Source organism: Buteo buteo, chromosome 19, assembly GCF_964188355.1.
Source record: "Buteo buteo chromosome 19, bButBut1.hap1.1, whole genome shotgun sequence".
In the NCBI taxonomy this organism is placed as follows: Eukaryota; Metazoa; Chordata; class Aves; order Accipitriformes; family Accipitridae; genus Buteo; species Buteo buteo.
Genome location: NC_134189.1, coordinates 14404924 through 14414916, shown reverse-complemented (window position 1 = coordinate 14414916; position 9993 = coordinate 14404924). Strand labels below are relative to the sequence as shown.

At 43.6% G+C, this 9993-nt stretch overlaps 1 long non-coding RNA gene across 1 annotated transcript; it reads right to left on the bottom strand.

Moving 5' to 3' along the window:
• Positions 1-373: 373 nt before the first annotated feature.
• LOC142041970 (uncharacterized) lies at positions 374-9416 on the bottom strand. The gene is made up of 2 exons (XR_012653591.1): positions 1643-9416; positions 374-1215 (listed from the first exon to the last, which is right to left on the bottom strand). It is a non-coding gene; the product is annotated as an uncharacterized LOC142041970 (long non-coding RNA).
• Between the last annotated feature and the right edge of the window lie 577 nt (positions 9417-9993).

Sequence of the window (9993 nt, the reverse complement as noted above, 5' to 3'; positions counted from 1 at the left end):
TCATTCTCCCTTGCAGGAATAAATGCCATTCTCAGTCATTAATAAAAGTCCTCCTGGGTATTACCAGCACAAGAGGGTCTAGCATGGATTAACATCAGTTCAGAGCTAGGTAAGAAAGCTGGAGGAGTGCAGTGTCTCTTGGGATAGGAGCTACAGATGCTGGAGTGAAATTTTCTGCAGGTTGCCTGGCAGCTGCAGGTTAGCGTAGGCAGTTAAAGCCACTTATTCCTGTTTTCCCGCAGTGTTAGACCTATGGCAAAGTGTCATGGTTTAACCCCAGACAGCAACTAAACACCACACAGCTGCTCAGTCACACCCGGTCAGTGAGATGGGAGGAGAGAATTGGAAGGATAAAAGTGAGAAAACTCATGGGTTGAGATAAAAAGAGTTTAATAATTGAAATAAAATAAAATAATAATAATAAATTGTAATGAAAAGGAAAATAATTTTTAAAAAATTTAAAATAACAGAGAGAGAGAAATAAAACCCAGGAAAGACAAGTGATGCAAATGAAAACAATTGCTCACCACCAAGCAACCAATGCCCAGCCAGTCCCGAAGCAGTGGCCCCTCAGCCAACCTCCCCCCAGTTTTATTGCTGAGCATGACGTCCTATGGTCTGGGGTATCCCTTGGGTCAGTCGGGGTCAGCTGTCCCGGCTGTGTCCCCTCCAACTCCTTGTGCCCCCCCAGCCTCCTCGCTGGTGGGGTGAGGAGCAGAAAAGGCCTTGGCTCGGTGTGAGCACTGCTCAGCAACAACTAAAACATCCCTGTGTTATCAACACTGTTTTCAGCACAAATCCAAAACATAGTCCCTTACCAGATACTATGAAGAAAATTAACTCTATCCCAGTCAAAACTGGCACATTCTCCACCCTTTATTCCATACCGTTTACGTCATGCTCAGTTCCCACATTATCTAATACATCCTCATTAACCAACCCCCCCTCTTCCCATCCTTTGATATAATACACAGATATCATTCCCTTAGTCTGTGGACCACCCCTATAAAATGTCCACAAAATGTCCACTGAGTTCATTTAGTCCATGGCTTTGGGCTCCACCTGTTAGGGTGGTCACTCAGGACAGGAGAGGTGGTGTGTTGCGCGGAGTTATCGGGCACCAAAGCCAGCTCAGGTCGGGTCACTGCTGCACTTGCACTGCTTCTTGTAAGGCTTGTCCTCCATTGGTTCAGGTGGTTCCTGCTATGGTAATTCCTGTAACATACAACTCAAATAATGGGTTACAACAATTTAAAGGTATATCCATTACATTCCCAGCCCCTGGTCCCGTTGGACTAGGCCTTAAGTTTTAACACTGCAATGAATTCCTCCTCTTGCTTTTAGCTTGGCAACAGAAAGAGGTTTCTGCTGTAGTACCTTTGATGTATGGCAGTCACAGCAGTGGTGACCTACAGCATCATGTAATACTGCCACCATACAACTGAAATCATGTATTATTTTCACCCAGGATTAAATCACCTTGAGGTATACATTGGACTAACCCCATCCTTTTGCATTACCCACCAAGGGCACCTAGGTCCTTGAGCAAAAACAATCCCATGAATAGCTTTACCCTTTCCTGAGGAAGTAATAACCCAGACTGTTCCCAACCAGTTCTTCATATATACCATAAAGATCTTACCTCCTTCCACAGTGCACAGAGGTTTTGACTGGGCAGGGCCAGGTCAACTGGCAGATCCTCTAGTGTTAACTAGCCAAGTGGTTGCTGCTAAATGTGTATCCTAATGCTTGAATGTCCCAGCACCCATTGCTCTCAATGTAGTTTTTAACAGTCCATTGTATTGTTCAATCCTCCCAGAGGCTGGTGCATGACAGGGGATGTGATACACCCACTCAGTGCCATGATCCTTGGCCCAGGTGTTCATGAGGTTGTTTCAGAAACGAGTGTCATTGTCTGATTCAATTCTTTCAGGGGTACCGTGTTGCCATAAAACTTGCTTTTCAAGGCCCAAGATAGTATTCCGGGCAGTGGCATGGGTCACACGGTATGTTTCCAATCATCCAGTAATCAATTCCACCATCGTAAGCACATGGTGCTTGCTGGGGGGGGGTTGTGGTAGTGTGATATAATCAATCTGCCAGGCTTCCCCATATTGATATTTCAGCCATCACCCTCTATACCAAAAAGGCTTTAACTGCTTGCCTTGTTCGACTATGGCACACATTCTACCTTCATGGATAACCTGTGCAATGGCATCAATAGTCAAGTCCACCCCCTCAATCACGAGCCCGTGTGTATGTTGCATCCCTTCCTAAATATCCTGATGTGTCATGGGCCCATTGAGCTATAAATAGCTCACTCTTATGTTCCCAGTCCAGATATATCTGAGCCACTTGAATTCTAGCAGCCTGGTCTACCTGCTCATTGTTTTGATGTTCTTCAGTGGCCCAGCTCTTGGCTATGTGAGCATCTACATGACATACTTTTACAATCAGGTTCTCTACCCAAGCAGCAATATCTTGCCATAATTCAGCAGCCCAGATGGGTTTACCTCTGCGCTACCAGTTGCTCTACTTCCATTGCTGGAGCCACCTCCACAGGGCATTTGCCACCATCCATGAGTCAGCATAGAGATAGAGAACCTGTCATTTTTCTCATTCCACAATATCTAAAGCCAGCTGGATGGCTTTCACTTCTGCAAACTGACTCAATTCACCTTCTCCTTCAGCAGTTTCTGTGACTTGTCGTGTAGGACTCCACACAGTGGCTTTCCACCTTCGATGTTTTCCCATAATATGACAGGATCCATCTGTAAACAGGGCATATTGCTTTTCATTTTCTGGCAATTTATTATACACTGGGGCCTCTTCAGCACAGGTCATCTCCTCTGGCAACACCCCAAAGTTTCGGCCCTCTGGCCAGTCCATGATCACTTCCAGGATTCCCAGGCCGTCAGGGTTTCCCATTTGAGCCCTTTGCGTTATCAGTGCGACCCACTTACTCCATGTAGCGTCAGTTGCATGATGCATAGAGGGGACCCTCTCTGTGAACATTCAGCCCAGCACTGGCAATTGAGGTGCCAAAAGGAGCTGTGCTTCAGTACCAACTACTTCTGAAATGGCTCAAATTCCTTCATATGCTGCTAATATTTCATTTTTCAGATGGAGTGTAACGGGCTTCCAATCCTCTATATTCCAAGCTCCAAAACCCTCAAGGTCAACCTCGAGTCTCTCCAGGCGCTTTCTGCCAGAGGCTCCAGGTGGGGCCAGTATCCCTGGCTGAGGTTTAAAGCACGTTTTTCACATCTTGTCCTGTCCAGATTGGCCCAAGTGCTACTGCACAAACTACTCCCATTTAATTTGTTCAAAGGCTTGTTGTTGCTCAGGGCCCCATTCAAAGTCGCTCTTCTTCCAGATCACTCGATAGAGAGGGCTTAAGATCAGACTATAACCTGGAATACGCATTTGCCAAAAATGCACGACACCCAAGAAAGTTTGTGTTTCTTTTTTGTTAGTTGGTGGAGACATAGCTGTTATTTTATTGATAACATCCACTGGGATATGACAACACCCATCTTGCCATTTTATTTCTAAAAACTGGATTTCATGTGCAGGTCCTTTGACCTTACTTAGTTTTATAGCAAAACCAGCTTTCAAAAGAAACTGGATTATTCTTCTCCACTTCCCAAACACTTCCTCTGCTGTGTTGCCCCGCACAATGATGTCATCAATATACTGCAGGTGTTCAGGAACTTCACCTTGTTCCAGTGCAGTCTGTATCATTCCACGGCAAATAGTGGGGCCGTGTTTCCACCCCTGGGGCGGTCGATTCCAGGTGTACTGGATACCCCTCCACGTGAAAGTAAACTGTGCCTGCACTCTGCTGCCAAAGGGATCAAGAAAACATGTTGGCGATATCAATTGTTGCATACCACTCAGCTGCCTTTGACTCCAGTTCATACTGGATTTTTAGCATGTCTGGTACAGCAGCACTCAGCGGAGGTGTGACTTCCTTCAGGCCTCGATAGTCCACCGTTAGCTTCCACTCCCTTAGATTTTTGCACTGGCCATATGGGACTATTAAAGGGTGAATGAGTCTTACTGATCGCTCCTCGACTTTCCAGTTGCCAGATCAGCTTACGGATGGGAACCAGGGGGTCTCAATCTGTGTGATATTGTCACCACCAATACAGAATTTCTGTATTTCCTCCACAAAAAAACCTCTCAGAGGAAGAAGTATAATTGTTAATTGTCTCCATGAGATGGCACCTGAAGTACAATAATGGCTTCAGTACAGAGCCCAAATACCATATTAAGCTCAAGGTCAGTGTTTTAATAACAAATCTCCCAGGCAAAACATAACTAATCACTACACAGCACAGCAAACTGCAAAAGCCAACACCAATCTTTAAGATGTACAGCAAAAAAACCAGCACGGCACAGATCAGATAAACTAATATTGAAAACAGATGAATCAGTATTGTGACCTGCAACTGTTAAGAGATATAAATCCCTTCTAATATGCTCTGGTCAATCTGTTATTATCTCAAACCCTTTGAGCCCCATGTTGGGCGCTAAAAAGGACTGTCATGATTTAACTCCAGCTGGCAACTAAACACTACACAGCCGCTTGCTCACTCCCTGCCCCAGCAGGACAGGGAGAGAGAATCAGAATGGTAAAAGTGAGAAAACCGGTGGGTTGAGATAAAAAACAGGTTAATAATTGAAATAAAATAAAATAATAATAATAAATTGTAATGAAAAGGAAAATTTGAAAAAAAATTTAAAAAAAATAAACAACAGAGAAAGAAATCAAACCTAAGAAAGACAAGTGATGCAAATGAAAACAATTGCTCACCACCAACTGACCGATGCCCAGCCAGTCCCCAAGCAGCAGCCCCCTGGCCAACCTCCGCCTAGTTTTATTGCCGAGCATGACGTCCTATGGTCTGGAATATCCCTTGGGTCAGTTGGGGTCAGCTGTCCCGGCTGTGTCCCCTCCAACTCCTTGTGCCCCCCCAGCCTCCTCGCTGGTGGGGTGGGGTGAGGAGCAGAAAAGCCCTTGGCTCGGTGTGAGCACTGCTCAGCAACAACTAAAATGTGCCTGTGTTATTCACACTGTTTTCAGCACAAATCCAAAACATAGCCCCATACTAGCTACTGTGAAGAACATTAACTCTATCCCAGCCAAAACCAGCACACACAGACACTCACCACACAAGCTAACAAAGTAGCTGCCCTTTATTGTCCGAGGGCGCATCGACACCGCTGCATGAGAGCAGTCCCAAGGCTACATCCAAGAACAAACTCATTGCTTGACCACGTCACCTACTGTCAGAGACACCGTCAGAGCGCTGGCCCTGAAGCAACCCGCCTGCTCTGCATGGGGAGGCATGAGCCCTATGTTTTATAGGCACAGATATCTGTAAGAAGACCCTGGGCTTCAGAGCTCACTCATAATCACGTACCTCCCATATCAGCTTCCTATGCCCATGGAGAGCTGATAAATGACAGATGCAGGCCGATATATCACCTGTCACAAGGACACATGGGATTTACAGGCATCTCCATTCAAGTCTCCCGTCAGACCAACACAGACACCCTAGGCCATGCCTTGAGAAAGCCCTCGGTGCCGTGGCACACCTCGGACTGCCACGCTCTGTGCCGACAGCAAGCAGGCGACATGGACCACATCCAAGGGAAGGACAAAACCCACTTTAGAGCCATTTGTTGGCCAACAGAAAAGAAATGCCGAGCCTCAGGATCTGTGCCGGCTCCTCTAGCCCCGCTTTCTCTGCCTCAGTTACAGTTCAGTTGTCACCTCGCTCTCTGTCATTAACTGTCACCCTTCTGCTGACCCTGCTGCCACCTTCCTCCCAGGCCCTCCACCGTCAGGGCAAACTGCATCCTCTCCTCCCTGAGACTTCACAGCGGCAAAAATAGTTTATTTCCTAACTGGAGCCCTTTGTGATTTGGCTTTTGACACTCCATTCTGAGGAAAACTTCTGGTGCAGAAAATATCATTCTGCAGGGCTGAAGTTTAGCTAAAATATTAACACATGAAAATAGGATCTAGACAAGCCTAATGATTTTTTTTAAAATGTTAGGCAACCTTAATTATTGGCCCTGTCGTCAGCTTCTGCTGCCTATGTCTGCCACTAAAAGAAAGGACAAGACAAGTAGTAATCAAATCTACTAGCACAGAAAGCCATAAATGCCTACAGAGACTGTCTCATGTTAAAAAAAAATCATACACTAAGGATCATTTCTCCCAGTATTTGACAACACAGAATTAGAGTGCGTCTTTGGTGAAACATAAGGAGAAAAAGTCACCTTTCTGCCCAACCATACACATGTGCGGAATCAGCAACTTATTCTACCCCACAACCCAGTACCATCCTGAACTTTCAGCTGTCTTTGGAGAGCTGCAATTTGACACAGAGATATGCAGTTTCTCAACATGGAAAGCAGTTGACTTGAGAACAATGATTTGGCAAGATGAGGTAGACACTGTACTTGTAAGAAAGGAAAAGACAACTCACTGCAAACATTCTTTGTGGGATGAAGCTCTCCTATAACATATTTATCTGCTTTGCAGAGAGCTTTAGCAGGGTGACTTGCCCCCAGGAATGCTGTCTTGCAACAGGAACCTTCCTCTTTGCCACCTTTCTTTGAGAGTATGACGTATTTAGCAAAATTCCTTGATAAATAACATTGCATCTTGGGAAGACTAAGTTATGACAATTAAGAGGCAGAGTGAGATGCAAAGACAGACATAGAAATGTTCAAAAAATGCCAAATATTTTTGTAGAAGATCACAAAAGCGGCTTTTCCCCCCCCTTTTTTCCCCTCACAAAATGTCTTCCTTTCGGACAAAGAAGCCCGGACTTAAAACTGAATTTTCTCCTGTTTTCTTAAAACCATTTTCTATTAAAAAAGAATCTTTAAAAACCACTTCCCAAAATCATTTCCAGTTTTTATAAACAAAATATTTGTACCCCAAAGTTGTGGTTTCTCATTTCATTTTTTTTTATCCATGAAAAAACACTTTTGTCTTCTGAAATGCTCTAAGGGGAAAAAAACCTCAAGCAACTCTTCACAATAGTAGCACATGCTGGTTTTTTGAAATACGCTTGCTCCTGCCTGCTTTCTAAAGAGCTAAGCACAGCTAGGCTTGTTGCAGGGTTAGATGGGAGACTTCCAAGTCACAGAGGAGATGGTAGGAGGATTGCTCTTTCTGCAGCAGCATGCAGCTTGCAGACCTCAAACTGCTTTATGATCTCTTTTATCTCAGTAAGTATCTGTACACATAATGAGACGAGGTTTCCGACTCATGTTTGCTTGGATTCTCACTGGCAAACTTTATACTGCCTTTAGGGTAGTACATGGGGAAGAGGTATGTATGTTCAGTATCTTATGGTCTTTGGGGAAAAGCTTTCTATCTCCACCCACTAATTTTTTGCCTCGTTTTATGCAGAAAACAGGATTGGCAGTCATGTACCGCGCCTGTGTCTCTGATACATTTTGAACCCCCTTGCAGAACTGAACTCAGTTCCTGCAAGGGTGGACGATTCACAAGTTAGGCCTAATTAGCTGTGATCTTAATCTCTAACTTTGAATGAAGCAGCCCCCAAACACCTGTGTAAATACTCCATGGGAGGAGTACGGAAAAGAGACCAACTCAGGAGAGGAATTCTTACAACATATTTAGAAAGCAGAGAATATCTTAGCAAATCATAGCAAAAGATGTCAAGCAAGAAAGATGCGGTTGACTCCCTATAGAACCATCTGTCTTCCATTCTGCTGCTCAAAGAAGTGTTTGTGTTATTTAGCTCACTCCACCTGGCCAGGAGGCACTTAGAGAATAACTTGCTCAGTTGCTTTCTATCTGTATTTATCTAGCTCTATTGAAAAACTACAAGAAATAAATCATCCCACCTTGCTGCAGGCACTCTTCAGCTTGTTCCCATGTACACACAGGAACTCGCCACTCCTGGAAGCATCCCAGCCCCTTCAGGCACACAGCGAAAGCAGCAGCAAAAAACACATGCAAGACTTTTTAAGGGTCTTCTCATTCCCTCCACATTGGAGAAACAAATAGGACTCACAGCTTGCCTGGAAGACCAATAAAACAGTTATTTGAGCTCAAGGGCAAAGCAAGCAAGTGTTAATGCTCAAGGGGCTTCTGCCAGCTGTTTCTCACAACAGCAGAGATCCAGCTCTGCTCCCTGCTTCTCCACCCCAAAAGTGATGGGATAATGCTCAGGGAGGGGAAGCAACTGGTGTTACTGCTACAGCTGGCATGGTACAGCCCCTTAGAAACCCTGAATGGCTGAATGAAGTTTCTTGTATAAAAAATGTAAAAATGTGTATGCTGTTACATATATGCATCTTTGACAGTTTTCATTCTTGTTCTTAGCCCAGAGGGGAAAAAAAAGAATCCTTTGAGTTTTAGGAAATCCAGTTTGTCTCTGGTTATTGGGGTAGGGAGATGGAAAGTATTAAAAAGCTTTGGGTTTTTTTTAAAAAAAAGAAAGTTAAGTCTTTTTTCGCTTGAAAGAACATCAAGCCACTATCTGCAAACACCCCAAAACAGGCAATTTTAATAGAGTGACAATAGTGTACTCAGGATGTATGATTTTTCACTACAATTACTGTTATACTGTCACATATAAGACAGTGTATATTTATATATATGTGTGCACTCACATACTATAGACTAGAATTTTAATTTCAAAAATTTTCTAGCACTGAATGTCTGGAAATACTAATCTGAGAAGAAAGCCTAATAGACTGTAAGGTTGCAATTGTATTATTTGTTCTCTCAGGCTTACAAATAGAGCTAAGCCATTTAGTGGTGCTGTGCACGTGGCAGTATTGCCATACAGGTTTTGTGAACTCAAAAGATCCAGAGTATTAGTGGCCCAACACTGAAGACTCACCTCCAACTTGTAGGAAATTACTTGTAATATCATGTCAAGGATTGAAACAGGACAGTTTGTGAATGTTTGCTCATTAACGTCAAATAGGCATCAGGTGTCTCCCAAAAACAAAATCACTGAAGAGACAATTGGGACATTGCTGTCAGGAGGATGGGAGCTTTCATCATTTGAAATTTCTCTTACCTGTACATACACACCAAATACAAACAGCCACTGACAGGCTCAGCAGCGTGAAGGAAGCAGTTCTAAAAGGATCAACGGGATCAGGATTGAGCCTTTAATTATCAGATGCATCCAATTATACTGACTGTAAAGTAATGATTGGATGCTGATGTTAATACTGTAAAATATGTTTACAATTACATCAATGAAAACCTTAATACACTAATTTCCTGAGTCAGTTTTATTTACTTCAAGTCATTTGAGCTTGAGAAACATAACTGAAAAAGCATAGCAAATACATATTCTTGGTGGTTTGGCTAGATTTGTTATGCAGCTGAAATCTAGACACTGGTCAAATGATTCTTTATGGGTATGGGTCATACGTCTTTCCTTTTTACTTCTATTTCCTGTTATATTTCTATTTAGAATTTGAAATTGTCTGTCCTGAGAATTTCCCTTGTGGTTGCTCCACTTTAATCAGAAAAATTCATGTGGGCATTTTCTGGAAGCTAAGTATGCAGGTCTGAACTTTTCCTCAACTGTTCAGATTGCAGCTTTCAACACCAGAATTCTGTAAAATATTTAACAGTCCAATAATGAGAGAAAAGAGCTTAGTTCCCTCCACCTTGACCCATCTCCCCAGGAGGACCTGCTGGAGACTACAGCAGATGAAAACTAAAGTCCTACAAAACATTTGACTTTCTAAGAAAATAATGTGGATCTGTTTCTCTCCTGAGTCACACTGCATTTACCCTAATGTAATTCTTCTGACTTGTGCAATCACGGCTTGAAACCAGGAGTATCACATCCCCACGATGTCTTTTGACAAACTGTGGGTTTGCCCGCACTGCAGATGAGGAGCAAGCACAGAACAGCAGTCACCAGACATCCCCTCAGGGTGGTTTTGGGCAGTGTATGAACCTGTGAG